Source organism: Phocoena phocoena, chromosome X (genome assembly GCF_963924675.1).
Source record: "Phocoena phocoena chromosome X, mPhoPho1.1, whole genome shotgun sequence".
NCBI lineage: Eukaryota > Metazoa > Chordata > Mammalia > Artiodactyla > Phocoenidae > Phocoena > Phocoena phocoena.
Genome location: NC_089240.1, coordinates 117,201,567 through 117,221,155, shown reverse-complemented (window position 1 = coordinate 117,221,155; position 19,589 = coordinate 117,201,567). Strand labels below are relative to the sequence as shown.

The following is a 19,589-nucleotide window of genomic DNA, read 5'->3' as shown; positions in this document are numbered from 1 at the left end:
TCTATAGCAACCTCTGCAGGTAACATTCTGTGGTTGACCCTAATAAAAAGGTACCCCAGGGAAGTAATTGCAATGCAGAGAGTATGGAAGCAACCAGGGTTTGGACAATGTGTAAATCTTCACTTTACCCTTCAAGAAGCTTAACTGCAAGGTGAAAACCTTTTCGTGTTTCAGTGGGTCCACACTAAATTTATTTCCTCAAGAAAATAGACAAACAGGTAACCATACAAACAGTACCTTTGTAGGCCTTCCTTAGAATGGGGGGAAAATATAGTTAAACTGATATGTGCAATTTCAAAAGAAACTAGCAGGAAGGAAAGTGTAGACTTATATGTTAAAATATACATGACAGTGTGAAATAAAAGAATGTGTAGCAAGTTTAACAGGTGGAAGGGCCATTGTTCTTCTTTGGACATGTCACGTAAAAATGATATTCCACTTCGAAAATATATATGCAAGTCCCACATTTTATAATGACTCCTGACTCTCAAAGTTTATTCATAGTGTTTTTTTAATCAGGTGACGTCTCTTAAACCTCATGTCTTCAGTTTCTTTTTAAAATTGTCATTTTTAATCAGATTGCAATTGGAACAGCATCTCTGGGAAGATCAATCTAGATAGGTCTTTACACTTAGCTTCCTTGTCTTTCACAGGAAATGTCTGCGTGGGAACACTTCTTAATCTGGGCTCCATGGATGGGCTTCATGGCAGTCTCTAAGCTCCAGGCAACTGTATGCAAATTGTGTGTGTATGTGTGTGTGTGTGTGTGTGTGTGTGTAAATACATATGTGCAGTGTTCTGAAGAAAGTGTCTATGGCTTTTCTCAGATTCTACGATGTTCATGGGAAAATTGAGAATTTCTGAGTTAGATGCTTTCCGAGATCCTGTGTGACTTTAAAGTTCAAAGAGATTTGCTAAGCAGATTCATTACAGCTCTTCCTTAGTTGAGGGGAGAGTGATGGGAAATTCAACAGGTAGCCCAGTGAGCGCCTTTTCATATTTGCCATCATCAAGCATAATTGAAGGTCTAACTGTGTAATGAGATAATCTAATGTATGATCTTAAATTGGAGACAGCAAGAGTAATAAAGACTAATAATTTGCAAGCCCTAATAATTTAAAGTCGTTAACAACACTGAAAGATCTTCGAGCCCAGTTTATTTTCATTTCTGTTTATTATCATGCTAACTGCCTACTTTTCATTCTTTTTGCATATCCACGGATATCCCGTGGACTTTCAGAGTGAGCTATAGCCAAATACAGAATAAACATGGGAGGGAGACGAGATGAGAATGAAGCTGACTATGATTGCAACTAGGTCAAATCTATTAATATGTGAGATTTATGTCTCTCGTGGTGGAAGCTGCAAATCCTTTTGCATAACATTTCCTCTGGCTTTGATAGAAAATTTCTCACTCAGAATACTTCAAAACCAGCATTTTAATTTTTATCACCCCTGAAAATTTCATTCTTAAACAGGAGTACAAAGTTATCATGATGAAATAGATGTCATTGGATTCCATCACTTTGCCTGGTGTGGAGTGCTCTCCCCCTCCCTCCCTCTCCCTCTCCCTCTCCCTCTCCCTCCCTCCCTCCCTCTCTCTCTCTCCCTCTCTCTCTCTCTCTCTCTCTCTCTCTCTCTCTCTCTCTCTCTCTGATTCTCTCTGTCTCTCTAATTAATTTTGCTGCTGCCTATCAGAAATGTGCCTGTGAAGTTGGGGGGGTTAGAGGACGGAGCTAATGAGAACCAAAGTCATGGTTTCAGTCTCTGTAAGAGTATTAACTTCGTTATGTTTCCTGGCCGCAGACTCTACCCCAATCCTGGCCAGAGGACTCTTGGGGTCAAGGGAATCCAGGGAAGAGAGGAGATGATTCAGTGTAAACCCATTCCGCATGACTAGAGAGACAGCTCAAAGAACACCCATTGCAGAATCTCCCAGTGTCAGTGTTGGGAAGAATCTCAGGGCTCTTCTCTTTTTCCTCCCCGTCTGATATGCAGTAATTTTGTAAAGGGGTTATTCAGTCTTTCCTTGAATGCCTCCAGTGACAGAGAACTCATTGCTTTCCAGTCCCAACCATTCAATCTTTTTTTACAAAAATTTTATTTTATTGAAGTATAATTGATTTACAACGTGTTAATTTCTGCTCTATGGCAGAAATTAGTTATACATATATATATAATCTCTTTCATGTTCTTTTCCATTATGGTTTATCACAGGATACTGAATATAATTCCCTGTGCTATACAGTAGCCAACCATTTCATCTTGAAGCAGTTCTGATAAATTGTTTCTTATGTGAATTACAACCTTCTGTCATTCTGTAAACTGATTCTAGGCCTTCCCTGTGGGATCCACAGAATAAGACTCCAAACCAATCATTTACAAGTTGGAAAGTAGCAAAAGAGTTGAAGTTGGTGCTTCTGGCTTTACCTCCACATTGCCATTCTTATTGGCTTATGTCAGCAGAGAGAGCCCTTGCTCAGAAAGCAAGCGTTTAAGCAGAGGTTTTGATTCCTTTATATAAAGCATTTGGTATAGCATTTAGGGAGTGAGTCTAAATTAACTTTCAGTTTTTGAGACCAGTTTCACAGATAGCACACACAGCTAGGTGATACAATAGGGATTACTAGAGAGCTATCCATCAACTCTCAGCCTGCAAAGAAGATTGCAATGGGGCACTGCCTCCGGGCTGGAGATTTGGGACATTTATGGGTAGTCCAGACCAATCTGTCATTGCTTCGCCAGAGAGCCTATTGGAGAGACCTTTGAATGACAAGATTGACTTTTAATCCCATCAGAAGACATGTACTCATTCATTCATCCATTGAAAAGGCATTTATGGAGGGCTTTCTATGCCCTAGATGTTAGGGATACGATGATGGCCCACTGAGGGGGGGTATATACATCAAATAAAGAATTACCCAAAGTAATAGATGATTCTAAACCGTGATTAGTGATAGAAGGGAAAGTTACAGATTATTTTCAGAGCAGGTCTGACTTAGTTGAGGTTTTCAAGGAAGGCTTGCCTGACATTTGAGTTAACATATAAAGGATGAATAGGAATGAACAGTAAAGGATGCAGAGATGGGGGAAGCATTCCAGACAGAGGCAACAGCATCGGCAGATGCCCCGTGGGAGAGAGGTGTGAGAGAAAGCACAGAATATTCAAGGAGCTGAGAGAGGGCTGCTCTCGGTGAAATTCAGAGACTAGGGTATGGTATAAGGTGAAGATGGAGAGGTCATGGGGCCAGTCCGTGAAGGGCCTGGCAGTCTGGAAAGCCCTGTGCAACTCTTGTCTTCTGTAGTTTCCCTCACAAAGTCTCTGCTCTTTTCAGCAAATGCCATGATCATTCCTCACCTTCAGTTCTTTCCTTGTACTGTTCTTGTCCCGGGAACATTCTCCCTATCATCCATCTCTTACGCAAAGCCTTACTCATCTCGTTCCCTGAACTTTGGCATCCAGAAAGTGGAGGTGGAAGGCAAAGGGCTCTCATGTATATTAAACACTTGCTCTTCACCAAGCCTCGTGCTGAGTCCTTCATACGTATGATCTTTAACACCCCTGCCCTAACACTGTGAGGTAATGCCCTTCCTACCATCTTACCGAGGAGGAAATTGGCACTCAGAAATCTTGAATACTTGGTCCAATGTCATATAGCTGAACTAATAAACCCAGATGAAAATTCAGGCTTGCCTGACTCCAAAGATACTGCTCTTTCTTACACATCAAGTTGCTTCTATCGCCTTTCTCATTGTTCATTAACCTCCCAGTAGAAGTGCCCTGGCTGTTCTCATTTTGACGTTAAAATTACCATTTGAAACATCAGTTGCTGGTATCAGTGGGAGGACATCCAGTGGGGGTCTAAGTTCCTGGGCGTAAGAGCCCCGTTCGTGGTTCGTAATGCTCTTATAGCCACAAGGAAGCAGATGCCGTCATTCCACACAACATCTACTTTGCTATCACCTCTTGAAAGTAGGCACTTCATGCAAGTGTTTGTCAGAATTTTCTAAAGAAATTTACATAACCTTTATGAAGTTCATCTACCTATTGACCAGTCTGGGCACAAAGTCACAGTCAAAGAAAGAAGATTCTGAACATCAAGAAAAAGATGTAAAAACCAATGTAATTAGCATTATAGATGTTGTCTCAGAAGGATCCAAAGGTCCCCATTCCAATCTCAGTGTACGCCACACCTTCATGAAGTTCTTTCTAAAACTTCTTCCTCCCTGTCTTTCTCTCTCAACTGCTTACCCCCAGTACAGGTGCCCCAAACTCTCTCATTTTTCTTTCTCAACCTCTCCAAAACCTTCCCCAAACCTAGCCTGTGCTGCCTACTCTGGTCTTGTTCTTTCCTCTCATCTTCAAGATTTATTCATCTCTTTCTTGCCAGTACCTTTCTGCTCTGTCCAATGTAAATTCTTCGAGTGGTCTCAGTGGTCAGGATGGCAGAAAAAGGATCTTTACAAATCCGGATGAGCAGGAGATGACCTGAATGTCTAAATGTTTTCATTTAGGTAGTAGTTCATTTTTTTCCTTCACATTTATTTTTCTGTGTCCGTTTCAAAATTCTTTCAACTTAAAGTAGTAACAGTATCCAAAGTGATCAGTAGTTTGTTTTCCGTTTCATCTTCTTGGCAGAGCCTGTCAGTACTCATGGACAGCCCCGAGCTACCCTACACTTCTCAGCATCCCTTTGCAGCTGGATTGGCCATGGACTAGTTCTAGTCTATGGAGTTTGAGTGGAAATGACATGTGTCACCTGTGCACCTAGATGGGTGAGTATCCAGTTTGCCTTTTCCAAACTCTTGCCCCTGTTTGCTGTCTGGATAACACTGGTGTGACCTTGAAGCCACCAGATGGAAGCACTCTGAGTCCTTGAGTCACTGCCTGGAAGAGAATTAATCCACATCCGACTGTAATGTGAGTGAGAAATAAACCGTTGTTGCATTGTTTGTTTTAGTAGCTAGTGCTAATTAAGCTAATATATTATTTTTTTATATTTTAATTAAACTCATTAATAAGTTCGTAATTGTAATGAAGTCCACTTTATCAATCTTTTCATCTGTAGTTAGTACTCTTTATGCTCTAAGAAATTTTTGCCTACTCCAAGGTCATGGAGGCATTTTCTGATACTTTATTTTAGAAGTTTTATTGTTTCGCCTCTTACATTTAGGTCTACCACCTATCTCAAGTTAATTTTTGTATACAATTCGAGGGTCATGGTTAATTTTCCATATGGATATGCAATTAACCCAGCACCATATATTGAAGAGATCATCCCTCTCTCCCTGGGTTTCAGTAGCGCCTTCACTGAGTATCACATGTAGCAGACAGTCTCTAAAATGGCTCCATGGATCCCCACATTATTTTTTTTCTTTTTTTTCTTTTTTTGGCTGCACCACGTGGCATGCAGGATCTTAGTTCCCTGACTAAGGATCGAACCCGTGTCCTCAGCAGTGAAAGCCCGGCATCCTACTGGACTGCCAGGGAATTCCCAGTGACTCACTTCTCATGAACAGTATATGGCAAAAGTGACTGGAGTCTCTGTGATTAGGTTACAAAAGACCACGACTTCCATTTACTCTCTCTTTCTCTCCCTCTTCAGTAAAGAATTTTGTATTCTCGCCTTGTAATCTGGTGTGCGCTGTGCTGAGGTTGGAGGGAAGGGATGTCATGGGTCTGCAAATGGTATAGTTTGGTTGATATTGCTCAGAAGAAGATGGTGCTGGAAAGGTATCCCCCTGACAGTTGGATTATTAGGGGGTGCCTCTACTGGTTACCTGCAGGAGAAGACACCACAAACAAGCGCTCAGGTGCAAGAGACAATCAAACCGAATCCCCTGGTGCTGCGCTAGGTTGGCAAGGATGCCTTTCATGTCAAAAAGGGGAGAGCCTACCACATCTGGGTTACATGACAGGAAGCCTAATTTATTCAGCTTTTGTTATCTGGAGTTAACCTTCTGTCAAAAGTATTACCACATATAAAATAGACTTATTTTTTCTGTTTTTATAAGATTCTGCTTAAGAAAAATCTAAGGTGTCAAATTTCATTTTCCAGCAGCGTCAGTTTACTGCAAGATAAGATGTAAATCAAATAAATATTTCTTTGTCCCTATCCCTCTCATCCCTCCTCCCATCTGGACACAAGACATATATTTAGAATATCAGCGAGAGAGATGGGTGGGCGGGGCTTGCAAAAGATTCAACATGCCTTTAGCTAGAGACTTACTACATTCATCATTGGAAGAGGAAGAGAAAAAACATAAAAAGAAATGGCTCGTTCAAAGTCCAAATTCTTATTTTATGGATGGAAAATGTCCAGGTTGCTGCAGGATTGCCAGGGTTTGTAGCCATTCCCACATGGTGGTGCTTTGTGTAGGTTGTTCAACAGAGTTGTGCCAGCTGATGGGAGGAAAGGCCAGGCTCACAGAAGGGTGTTCATGTAGAAGAAAGCAACACTAATGATCCCCACAACTTCCTGAATTTGGGTGGTATCACAGAAAGCCTTATTGGTTGTGTAATTCTAGTTAATCTGTCAAGATAAGGTAATGATGTTTAATTCTGTAAGGTCTACAACAGTGATCTCCTATTTTGGTGTCAGCTTGTCAGTACTTTTTGATTATGGGCAAAAGGCAAGAACATAAATTTTCAGAGTCCAGAGAACATGCCGCTTTTCTTCCTGATAAGTAAGCTAGTCCGCTGCTGCGTCACCTTTCTCCTGATTTAAGAACAAGGTTCCAAACACCAGGGGCACAAGTCACAGTGGTGGCTGGAGTGTGGCTGACTTTATCATAGGAAAATTTCAATCAAACCAGTTCCTCTCATTTTATTTCACAATTTCCCGGGGTCCCAGGAATTCCCCAGTCCTCTAATTCTGGCAGGAGGAGCAGAAGGTATTTTTCAGTCTCCGTTTTGCCGTTTATTCACCTAATGCGCTTGGGTGCATCCTTAGCCCCATCCTCTTCACTGGGCATGTGCTGCTGCTCACAGACAGAGTGCAGGGCTCCAGATTCCATCAGAGTCTGTACAAAGGGAGGGTCACATGAAAAAGAAGGGAGAGCTTCAGTTAGTCTCTTTGGGCTGGGTTATGTCTTTCTTGCGAAGGATTGCCAGGGAGGGGAAAGCACTAGGGAGGGCCTTTGCCACTTCAGGCGAAAGCGAAATAGAGCAATTTCACTTCCATTTCCTGGGAGCATGGCACGATCCCGAGCCCCTTACATCCTGTCATTTAATCCTCACTACAACTCTGTGAGGCAGATAGTATTATTTCAGATAAGAAACTGGATTACACACAGAAAAATTAAGAACTGGTATGAAATTGCATAGTTAGTAAGTAGTAAATCCAGGGTTTGAACCCAAGTCTGTCTGATTCCAAGGTCCATTCGCATAACTCATGTGATGCTGAGTTGTTACAGTAATTCGATGTTCAAGGGAGCAAACGGTAGTACATTTCACAGTGGGAAAATATGCAGCCGTTACAAAAATGATAAAAATATGGAAAGGTATCCAATATATATTAAAAAATTTTTTATATTAAAAATGCCCAACAATCACCTACTACATGTCAGCCACAGTTCTAAGTGCCAGGGAATACAAATACCCTACCCTCACGGAGCTTGTCACCGGAAGGTTCGGCTCGGGCAATAAACTAGCACCAACGCTGTCATTACTGCTTGCAGTAACTGCAGTGAACAAAATGAAATGGAGCTCTGGGATTGGAGGGGGTGTTTCAGCTTGGGTAGAGTGGGAAGGCCTCTACAAGGAGGTGAGATCTAAGTGACGAGAAGAAGGCAGGCATTGTGTATTTCAGGGGGTGGGGGACGGCAAGTACAAGCGCACCGAGAAGGGGAGAGCACATATATTGCTGGGACAGAAAGAAGGGAACTGGGGCTCAGGCGTTGTGGGCAGACTGGGGACAGCAGTGGGGGAGTGGTAGGAGATTTTAGGGGCTAGCAGAGGCCAGATCATACAGGACCCGGCAGGCCACATTAAGGAGTTTGGATTTTATTTTTAGCGCTGTGGAAAACCAGTTCTGTGTTGTAAGTAGGGAAGGAATATGATCTGGCTGCTTCGTAAGGATTGAAACGTGACAGCGCAAGAAGGGCAACAAATGAAGAGGAAATAAGCAGTCTACCTGAAAAAGAATTCAGAATAATGATAGTAAAGATGATCCAAAATCTTGGAAATAGAATAGAGAAAATGCAAGAAACATTTAACAAGGACCTAGAAGAACTAAAGATGAAACAAGCAACAATGAACAACACAATAAATGAAATTGAAAATATTCTAGATGGGATCAATAGCAGAATAACTGAGGCAGAAGAACGGATAAGTGACCTGGAAGATAAAATAGTGGAAATAACTAATGCAGAGCAGAATAAAGAAAAATGAATGAAAAGAACTGAGGACAGTCTCAGAGACCTCTGGGACAACACTAAACACACCAACATTCAAAATATAGGGGTTCCAGAAGAAGAAGAGAAAAAGAAAGGGACTGAGAAAATATTTGAAGCGAGTATAGTTGAAAACTTCCCTAATATGGGAAAGGAAATAGTTAACCAAGTTCAGGAAGCACAGAGAGTCCCATAAAGGGTAAATCCAAGGAGAAACATGCCAAGACACATATTAATCAAACTGTCAAAATTAAATACAAAGAAAACATATTAAAAGCAGCAAGGGAAAAACAACAAATAACACACAAGGGAATCCCCATAAGGTTAACAGCTGATCTTTCAGCAGAAACTCTGCAAGCCAGAAGGGACTGGCAGGACATATTTAAAGTGATGAAGGAGAGAAACCTACAACCAAGATTACTCTACCCAGCAAGGATCTCATTCAAATTTGATGGAAAAATTAAAACCTTTACAGACAAGCAAAAGCTGAGAGAGTTCAGCACCACCAAACCAGCTTTACAACAAATGCTAAAGGATCTTCTCTAGGCAAGAAACACAAGAGAAGGAAAAGACCTACAATAATGAACCCAAACCAATTAAGAAAATGGGAGTAGGAACATACATATCGATAATTACCTTAAATGTAAATGGATTAAATGCTCCCACCAAAAGACACAGACTGGCTGAATGGATACAAAAACAAGACCCATGTATATGCTGTCTACAAGAGACCCACTTCAGACCTAGAGACACATACAGACTGAAATTAAGGGGATGGAAAAAGATACTCCATGCAAATGGAAACCAAAAGAAAGCTGGAGTAGCAATTCTCATATCAGACAAAATAGACTTTAAAATAAAGAGTATTAGAAGAGACAAAGAAGCACACTACATAATGATCAAGGGATCGATCCAAGAAGAAGATATAACAATTGTAAATATTTACAGACCCAACATAGGAGCACCTCAATACATAAGGCAAATACTAACAGCCATAAAAGGGGAAATTGACAGTAACACATTCATAGTAGGGGACTTTAACACCCCGCTTTCACCAATGGACAGATCATCCAAAATGAAAATAAATAAGGAAACACAAGCTTTAAATGATACATTAAACAAGATGGACTTAATTGATATTTATAGGAAATTCCACCCAAAAACAGCAGAATACACATTTTTCTCAAGTGCTCAAGGAATATTCTCCAGGATAGACCATATCTTGGGTCACAAATCAAGCCTTGGTAAATTTAAGAAAATTGAAATTATATCAAGTATCTTTTCCAGCCGCAACGCTATGAGACTACATATCAATTACAGGAAAAGATCTGTAAAAAATACAAACACATGGAGGCTAAACAATACACTACTTAATAACGAAGTGATCACTGGAGAAATCAAAGAGGAAATCAAAAAATACCTAGAAACAAATGACAATGGCGACACGACAACTCAAAACCTATAGGATGCAGCAAAAACAGTTCTAAGAGGGACGTTTATAGCAATACAATCTTACCTTAAGAAACAGGAAACATCTCGAATAAACAAGCTAAACTTGCACCTAAAGCAATTAGAGAAAGAAGAACAAAAAACCCCACAGTTAGCAGAAGGAAAGAAATCGTAAGGATCAGATCAGAAATAAATGAAAAAGAAAAGAAGGAAACAATAGCAAAGATCAATAAAGCTGATCTTTGAAAAGATAAACAAAATTGATAAACCATTAGCCAGACTCATCAAGAAAAAAAGGGAGAAGACTCAAATCAATAGAATTAGAAATGAAAAAGGAGAGGTAAGAACTGACACTGCAGAAATACAAAAGATCATGAGAGATTACTACAAGCAACTCGATGCCAATAGAATGGACATCCTGGAAGAAATGGACAAATTCTTAGAAATGCACAACCTGCCAAGACTGAATCAGGAAGAAATAGAAAATATGAACAGACCAATCACAAGCACTGAAATTGAAATTGTGATTAAAATTCTTCCAACAAACAAAAGCCCAGGACCAGATGGCTTCACAGGCAAATTCTATCAAACATTTAGAGAAGAGTTAACACCTATCCTTCTCAAACTCTTCCAAAATTTAGCAGAGGGAGGAACACTCCCAAACCCATTCTATGAGGCCACCATCACCCTAATACCAAAACCAGACAAGGATGTCACAAAGTAAGAAAGCTACAGGCCAATATCACTGATGAACATAGATGCAAAAATCCTCAACAAAATACTAGCAAACAGAATCCAACAACACATTAAAAGGATCATACACCATGATCAAGTGGGGTTTATTCCAGGAATGCAAGGATTCTTCAATATACGCAAATCAATCAGTGTGATACACCATATTAACAATTTGAAGGAGAAAAACCATATGGTCATCTCAATAGATGCAGGGAAAGCTTTCGATGAAATTCAACACCCATTTATGATAAAAACCCTGCAGAAAGTAGGCATAGAGGGAACTTTCCTCAACATACTTAAGGCCATATATGACAAACCCACAGCCAACATCGTCCTCAATGGTGAAAAACTGAAAGCATTTCCACTAAGATCAGGAACAAGGTAAGGTTGCCCACTGTCATCGCTCTTATTCAACATAGTTTTGGAAGTTTTAGCCACAGCAATCAGAGAAGAAAAGGAAATAAAAGGAATCCAAATCAGAAAAGAAGAAGTAAAGCTGTCACTGTTTGCAGATGACATGGTACTATACATAGAGAATCCTAAAGATGCTACCAGAAAACTACTAGAGCTAATCAATGAATTTGGTAAAGTAGCAGGACACAAAATTAATGCACAGAAATCTCTGGCATTTCTATACACTAATGATGAAAAATCTGAAAGTGAAATCAAGAAAACACTCCCATTTACCATTGCAACAAAAAGAATAAAATATCTAGGAATAAACCTACCTAAGGAGACAAAAGGCCTGTATGCAGAAAATTATAAGACACTGATGAAAGAAATTAAAGATGATACAAATAGATGGAGAGATATACCATGTTCTTGGATTGGAAGAATCAACATTGTGAAAATGACTCTACTACCCAAAGCAATCTACAGATTCAATGCAATCCCTATCAAACTACCACTGGCATTTTTCACAGAACTAGAACAAAAAAATTTCACAATTTTTATGGAAACACAAAAGGTCCCGAATAGCCAAAGCAATCTTGAGAATGAAAAGCAGAGCTGGAGGAATCAGGCTCCCTGACTTCAGACTATACTACAAAGCTACAGTAATCAAGACAGTATGGTACTGGCACAAAAACAGAAATATAGATCAATGGAACAGGTTAGAAAGCCCAGAGATAAACCCACGCGCATGTAGTCACCTTATCTTTGATAAAGGAGGCAGGAATGTACAGTGGGGAAAGGACAGCCTCTTCAATAAATGGTGCTGGGAAAACTGGACAGGTACATGTAAAAGTATGAGATTAGATCACTCCCTAACACCATACACAAAAATAAGCTCAAAATGGATTAAAGACCTAAATGTAAGGCCAGACACTATCAAACTCTTAGAGGAAAACATAGGCAGAACACTCTATGACATAAATCACAGCAAGATCCTTTTTGACCCACCTCCTAGAGAAATGGAAGTAAAAAGAAAAATAAACAGATGGGACGTAACGAAACTGCAAAGCTTTTACACAGCAAAGGAAATCACAAACAAGACCAAAAGACAACCCTCAGAATGGGAGAAAATATTTGCAAATGAAGCAACTGACAAAGGATTAATCTCCAAAATTTATAAGCAGCTCATGCAGCTCAATAACAAAAAACCAAGCAACCCATTCCAAAAATGGGCAGAAGACCTAAATAGACATTTCTCCAAAGAAGATATACAGATTGCCAACAAACACATGAAAGAATGCTCAACATTATTAATCATTAGAGAAATGCAAATCAAAACTACAATGAGATATCATCTCACACCAATCAGAATGGCCATTATCAAAAAATCTAGAAACAATAAATGCTGGAGAGGGTGTGGAGAAAAGGGAACACTCTTGCACTGCTGGTGGGAATGTGAATTGATACAGCCACTATGGAGAACAGTATGGAGCTTCCTTAAGAAACTACAAATAGAACTACCATTGCTGTCATAACCCAGCAATCCCACTACTGGGCATATACCCTGAGAAAACCATAATTCAAAAAGTGTCATGTACCAAAATGTTCATTGCAGCTCTATTTACAATAGCCAGGAGACAGAAACAACCTAAGTGCCCATCATTGGATGAATGGATAAAGAAGATGTGGCACATATATACAATGGAATATTACTCAGCCATAAAATGAAACGAAATTGAGCTATTTGTGATGAGGTGGATGGACATAGATTCTGTCATATGTAGTGAAGTATGTCAGAAAGAGAAAGACAAATACCGTATGCTAACACATATATATGGAATTTAAGGGAAAAAAATGTCATGAAGAACCTAGGGGTAAGACAGGAATAAAGACACAGACCTACTAGAGAATGGGCTTGAGGATATGGGGAGGGTGAAGGGTAAGCTGTGACAAAGTGAGAGAGTGGCATGGACATATATACACTACCAAACGTAAAATAGATAGCTAGTGGGAAGCAGCCGCATAGCACAGGGAGATCAGCTCGGTGCTTTGTGACCACCTAGACGGGTGGGATAGGGAGGGTAGGAGGGAGGGAGACACAAGAGGGAAGAGATATGGGAACATATGTATATGTATAACTGATTCACTTTGTTATAAAGCAGAAAGTAACACACTATTGTAAAGCAACTGTACTCCAATAAAGATGTAAAAAAAAGAAGTCTATAACTTTACAAAAAAGTCATTTTTAATGCTTACAATAGATGAATTTTGTATTATGTAAATTATCCTGCCATAGAAGTGTTAAAACTTAAATAAACATTTTTATAAAGGCTGACCGAGGCCCAGTCTGGGGAGCACGTTTGTCCTAATGCACCGGAGACACCAGGGCAGGCGAGAGGCACCCAGTCAACGGCAAACGGCCAGATCTTGGAAACCTCTTTATCATCATAGTTAAAAATGTCTTTACCCCCTACCCAGAGACACCAGAGCAGTTTAGGGCGTCAGCAAGGTAATCTCAACATACCCTTCCCTTCCCCCACTGGGAACACCTTGTAGCCTGACCTTATGAAACCCTCAGTTATCAGCAGCAGGAAACACAGGAAGCCCCCGGGGGCACCAGATAAATGAAGCTGACCAACGTAATACCAGAGTCTCTGAAAACAAACTGCCATTTGAACCACAGCCCACAAAATTAGGTCAAGACCTTACGCTAAACTAAAACAGGGTGAATGCCTGCCGAAATAAAAGAATTATATAGTTCTCAGAGTCCTAAATTAATGAACAAAATGTCCAGGATACACTTGAAAACCACCCATCATAACAAGAACCAGAAAATCACAACGTGAATGAGGAAAAGCGATCAACTGATGCCAACACTGAGATGAATCAGATGTTGGAATGATCTGACGAGGATTTCAAAGCAGCTATCATAAAAATGCTTCTGCAATCAATTACTCATTCTTTTGAAACAAATGAAAAAATAGAAGATCTCAGCAAAAAGTAGAAGTCATAAAAAAGAACCAAATGGAAATTATAGGACTGAAAATTCCAATAACTGAAATAAATAACTTGCTGAATGGGTTTAATGACGGAGGACATAAACTTGAGGACAGAACCATAGCAGCCACCCATTTCGAACAACAGAGAGAGAAAATAGACTGAAAAGAAGCAGAGCCTGAGGGACCTGTGGGATAATAAAATATCCCAATGTTTGTATAATCGGTGCCTCAAAAGGATAGGCGATAGGGAGGCTGAAAGAGTATTTGAAGAAACAATGGCTGCAAAGTTCTAATTTGGCAAAAGACACAAGGCTACAGGCCCAAGAAGCTGAGTGAACCGTAAATAGGAAAATCAAAGAAAGATGCTAAGACACATCATAGTTAAACTTTTGAAAAATAAAGACAAAGAAAAAAATCTCAAAAGCAGCCTGAGAGCAACGACATATTACCTAGACGGGCACACCAGTTCAAAAATGTATTTCTCATCTGAAAACATAGAGGCCGGAAGTGACACAACATTTTTCAAATGCAGAGAGAAAAGAATTGTCAACCGCAAATTCTGTTTCAGGTATCATTCAGGAATGAAGAGAAAGCAAAAACATTTTCAGGCAAGGGAAAACTAAAAGAATTTTTCACTAGCAGACATGCCATTAAATATTGGCTAAAGGAAATTCTTCAAACAGGAAGATAATGATAAAAGAATGAAATTTGAAGCATCAGGAAGGAAGAAGGATTAACAATGGAAAGAGCAGAAATATGGGTACATATAGTAAACTGTTTTCCTCACGAGTTTTTTAAAGCATTATTAGTGATTAAATACAATATAATAACACCATCTAATACTCAAAATAATGATATTTAAAAGTGGGGAGGGTAGAGAGACCTAACCCAGAGTGAGGTTTCCACATTTGAAATGGTAAAAAGTTGATACCAGTAAACTTTTGTAAGGCACATATTTATAATGTAATACACCAAGCAACTACTACACTTGTGTAGTGAAAACTACACAAAGAGAGACTCAAGAACACTTAATGAGTCAAGATGAGATTTAAAAAATGTCTAACTGGCCCACAGGAAGGCAAGGAAAGAGGGACAGAGGAATGGGAACCAAAAGGATTAAAAAAAGAAAACAAATAATAAAACAACAAATTCAAGTGCTAATATATCCGTAATTACATGAAATATAAAGGGTGTGAATACAATAGTTAAAAGACAAAGATTACACAAGTAAAAAAACATGATACAAATATATACTCCTTACAAAACTTTAATGCTTTTCTAGTTTCTTGATGTAGGAACTTAGGTTTTTTTGATTTGAGACCTATGCTTATTTCTAATGTAAGCGTTTAGTGGCTTAAATTCCTTCTCAACACTATTTTTGAATGTCATAAGTAAATTCAATGGCATAAATAAGTTGAAAGTAAAAGGATGGAAAAAGATGTAAATTGCAAATATTAACTTTAAAAAGCAGGTGTGGCTATAGTAATATCTGATAAAATAGTCTTCCAATTTAAAAAATCACGACAGAGAATTCTGTGGCAGTCCAGTGGTTAGGACTACACTTTTCCACCGCAGGGAGCACAGGTTCGATCCCTGGTCAGGGAACTAAGATCGTGCAAGCTGCGTGGCATGGCCAAAAATAAATAAGTTAAATAAATAAATAAATAATCACTACAAAGAGGGACATTATATAATAGGATCAATCACTGAGGAAAATATTACAATCCTAAAGGTGTGTATACCCAAAATCAGAGTCTCAAAATATATGAAGCAAAAACTGATGGAGTTGAAAATAGAAATAGGCAAATCCACAATTATAGTTGGGAACTCTAAAACCTCCACTCTCAGCAACAGATAGAACTTCCTCACAGAAAATCAACAAAGATATAAAAGATTTGAGCAATGCTATAAACCAATCAGGATCAAATTGACATATACAGAAGATTCTGTCCAACAACAACAGAATGCACATTTTTTTCAAGCATATGGAAAGGGAAAGGCCCTATGATAGATAAAACAATATTGACAAAGAATAAAGTGGGAGGAATCGCTCTACCTGGTAATAAGGCTTACTCTATAGCTACAGTAATCAAGACAGTGTTACATTGCTGGGTGGAGGGCTAAACACATTGGTCAACGGGATAGAATCAAGAATTCAGAAATAGACCCTCACAAATCTGCTCAGTTGCTTTTAACAAATGTACAAGAGTAATTCAGTGGAGGGATAGCCTTCTCAATGAGCAGTGCTGGAGCAATTGGACATCCACAGGCAAAAAACAGCAACAACAAAAAACTTTCAACTAAACGTCATACTTTATACAAAAATCATCACAAAACGGATCACAGACCTAAATGTAAAGCATAGAACTATAAAAACTTTAGAAAGAACATAGGAGACAATATTTAGGAACTTGGGCTAGGCAAAGAGTTCTTAGACTTGACACCAAAAGCATGATCCATAAAAGGAAAAATATAAAAATTTAACCTCATCAAAATTAAAAACTTTTGTTCTGTGAAATTCTGTGTGAAGAGGATAAACTATGGATTGGGAGAGAATATTTGCAAACAACATATCTGACAAAGGACTAGTATCAGGAATATGTAAAGAGCTCTCAAGACTCAGCAGTAAAACAAAAAAACAAAAACTCCAATTATAAAATGACCGAGAGACGTCATGGAGAGACATTTCATCAAAGTGGATATACAGATAGCAAATAAGCACATGAAAAGATGTCCAATATCATTAGCCATCAGGGAAATACACATTAAAACCAAAATGAAACATCACTACACATCTATCAGAATGGCTAAAATCAAAAACAGCGATAACAGCAAATGATGGTGAGGATTCAGAGAAACTGGCTCACTCCTACATTGGTGTGCGAATGCAAAATGGTACAACCACTTTGGAAACTAGTTTCGCAGAGTCTTTCATAAGTAAACATGCAGGACTTCCCTGGTGGCACAGTGGTTGAGAGTCCACCTGCCGATGCAGGGGACATGGGTTTGTGCCCCCGTCCGGGAGGATCCCACATGGCGCGGAGCAGCTGGGCCCGTGAGCCATGGCTGCTGAGCCTGCGCGTCCGGAGCCTGTGCTCCGCAACAGGAGAGGCCACAGCAGTGAGAGGCCCGTGTACCGCAAAAAAAAAAAAGTAAACATGCAATTATCATATAACCCACCAAGGGCACCCTTGATCATTTATCCCAGAGAACTGGAAATTTATGTTCACACAAAAACCTGTACACACATGTTCATAGCATCTTTATTCTTAATAGGCAAAAACTGGGAACAGCTCAGATGTCCTTCAACAAGTGATGGTTAAAGATACTGTGGCATATCCATACCATGGGCTACTACTCAACAGTTAAAAGGAATGAACTACTGAAACACACAACGTGGATAAACCCCTAGGAAATTACACTGAGTGGAAAAAAAGCCAATCCCCAAAAGTTAAAATGCATGATTCCATTTCTATAGCATTTTTAAAAATTTGTTTATCCATTTTTGGCTGCATTGGGTCTTTGTTGCTGTGTGCGAGCTTTCTCTAGTTGCGGTGAGCGGGGTCTACTCTTTGTTGTGATGCATGGGCTTCTCATTGTGGTGGCTTCTCTTGTTGTGGAGCACGGGCTCTAGGCGCCTGGGCTTCAGTAGTTGTGGCACGCAGGCTCAGTAGTTGTGGCGCACGGGCTTAGTTGCTCCACAGCATGTGGGATCTTCCCAGACCAGGGATCGAACCCATGTCCTCTGCATTGGCAGGCGGATTCTTAACCACTGTGCCACCAGGGAAGTCCCTCTATAGCATTTTTGAAAGGACAAAATTTTAGAAATGAAGGCTAGATTAATGGTTACCAGGAATTAGGGACAGGAGAGCGGGCAGCAGGAGGGAAGTGGGTGTGTTTATAAAATGGCAACAGGAGGGACCTTTGTGTCCTTGGAACTATTCAGTATTTTGACTTTTGTGATGGATGCACAAACTTACACAGAAAGAAAAAAGAAGTGTAGCCCTAAATGCAACACGTACACACACATACACACAAATGGGAACCATTAAAACCGGGGAAATCGGAATAAGATTGGTGGATTATATTACTGTCAGTAGCCTGGTTTATAGTTTTGTAACATGTTGCCGTTTGGGTAAACTGAGCAAGGTGAGCAAGCAATCTCTCTGTATTTCTTACAACTGCCTGGAATCTTCAGTTATCTCGATAAGAATTTCAATTAAACGTACTACAGCAGAAATCTAGAGAAGAGATGAGGAAATTGGACTTAGGTGATGATGGAGCTCTTGCCAGGGTGTTATTCAGTGAAAAGAAACAAGGTCCAGGATAGCTTGTGTGGTGTGTTCCCACTTATGATTTAAAAGGATGCATCTATACATATTTGTATATCAACATTGAAAAGTACTGGAAGGGGACATAGGAAATTGTTGAAATAGTGGCCACTGGAAAGTCTAGCATGGGAGGAGACCCACTTTTCAAAATAGGCCCTTTTGTGGTACTTTATTTATTTGTTTTTAATTGAAGTACAGTTGATTTACAATGTTGTACCAGTCTTTGCTGTACAGCCAAGTGGATCAGCAACAAGGTCCTTTATTTTTCTTTTAACCCTGTGCCTATATTGCTTGTGTTAATTTATACTAAAAAATACGTAGAAATAAGAATATCTTACATGAAATATAAACTTCAGTGTTTTTAAATATGAATTTATATATTCAGTGCTGTCATAATTATTACAGAGAATCTGTGGGGAAAATCTCACAGGGGGAAAACACATTTGCTAGTTTTGTTGGAGGAGGAAGCTTTCATCAAGAAATGATTGCCATTGCTCTGATATTCCTGAACCCCTAGACTCCGGGCCAGAGCCAACTGCAGAGGAAGCTATCACAAGGGAGTGGGATGAGTTCTGGTATCAGCTTGATGGTAGTTAAAAAAAAAAAAAAAAAGATTCCTGACGGCACTGTATTTTGATGTCGAACTGTATGGAAGAAATAATTCTTTGTGCTAGCATTTTGCCATTTAATCCTGATCACTCTGATCACTGATCACAATTTAAATCTGTTCATGAAAACTGGCATATATAATTTAGGAGTTTATATCCTCCTAAATGCTCGCTTGTAAATATCAAGAATGTTGGCAATAGTTGGTGTCTAATATTTCCTACAGCCCACCAGCAGGGAAGAGAGGAACTGATGGGCAGATTGTAATAAATCAGCTGCGCCTAAGTATGGGTGTGTCAGAACTCCTGAAAAGCCTGATCCATTCTGACTAAATGAGGAACAGCTAGGGAACAAGTCTGTGGTACAATTAATTGATGTATAAATTCTCTGAGACCTTTTGAGCTAAATGTAAGCCTCAGCCACATAACAGAGGCAAGACTGCGCAAACAACGGAATCTGTGTAAACAGCAAAGGTAGTGGGTCACACTTAGGTTACCTTGGGCTAATGTAATTTTGAAAATGTTTGGGTTTTTTTGACACTGATGAGAGATCTCTGTTAAATCACTACTCCACAGCAACATTTTCATCATAAAACCGATCTGTTTATGCCCTTATTTTTATTTTTACATCCTGCTCTATATCTTAGGAAGGCGTTGACAAGCAGCTGTTTAAAACAGAAGGA

The 19,589-nt window shown here is 39.5% G+C and overlaps 1 pseudogene; it reads left to right on the top strand.

The window, feature by feature from the left end:
* The first annotated feature begins 6,208 nt into the window (after positions 1 to 6,208).
* Positions 6,209 to 6,463, top strand: LOC136142834 (small ribosomal subunit protein eS27-like pseudogene; annotated as a pseudogene).
* The last annotated feature ends 13,126 nt before the right edge of the window (positions 6,464 to 19,589 follow it).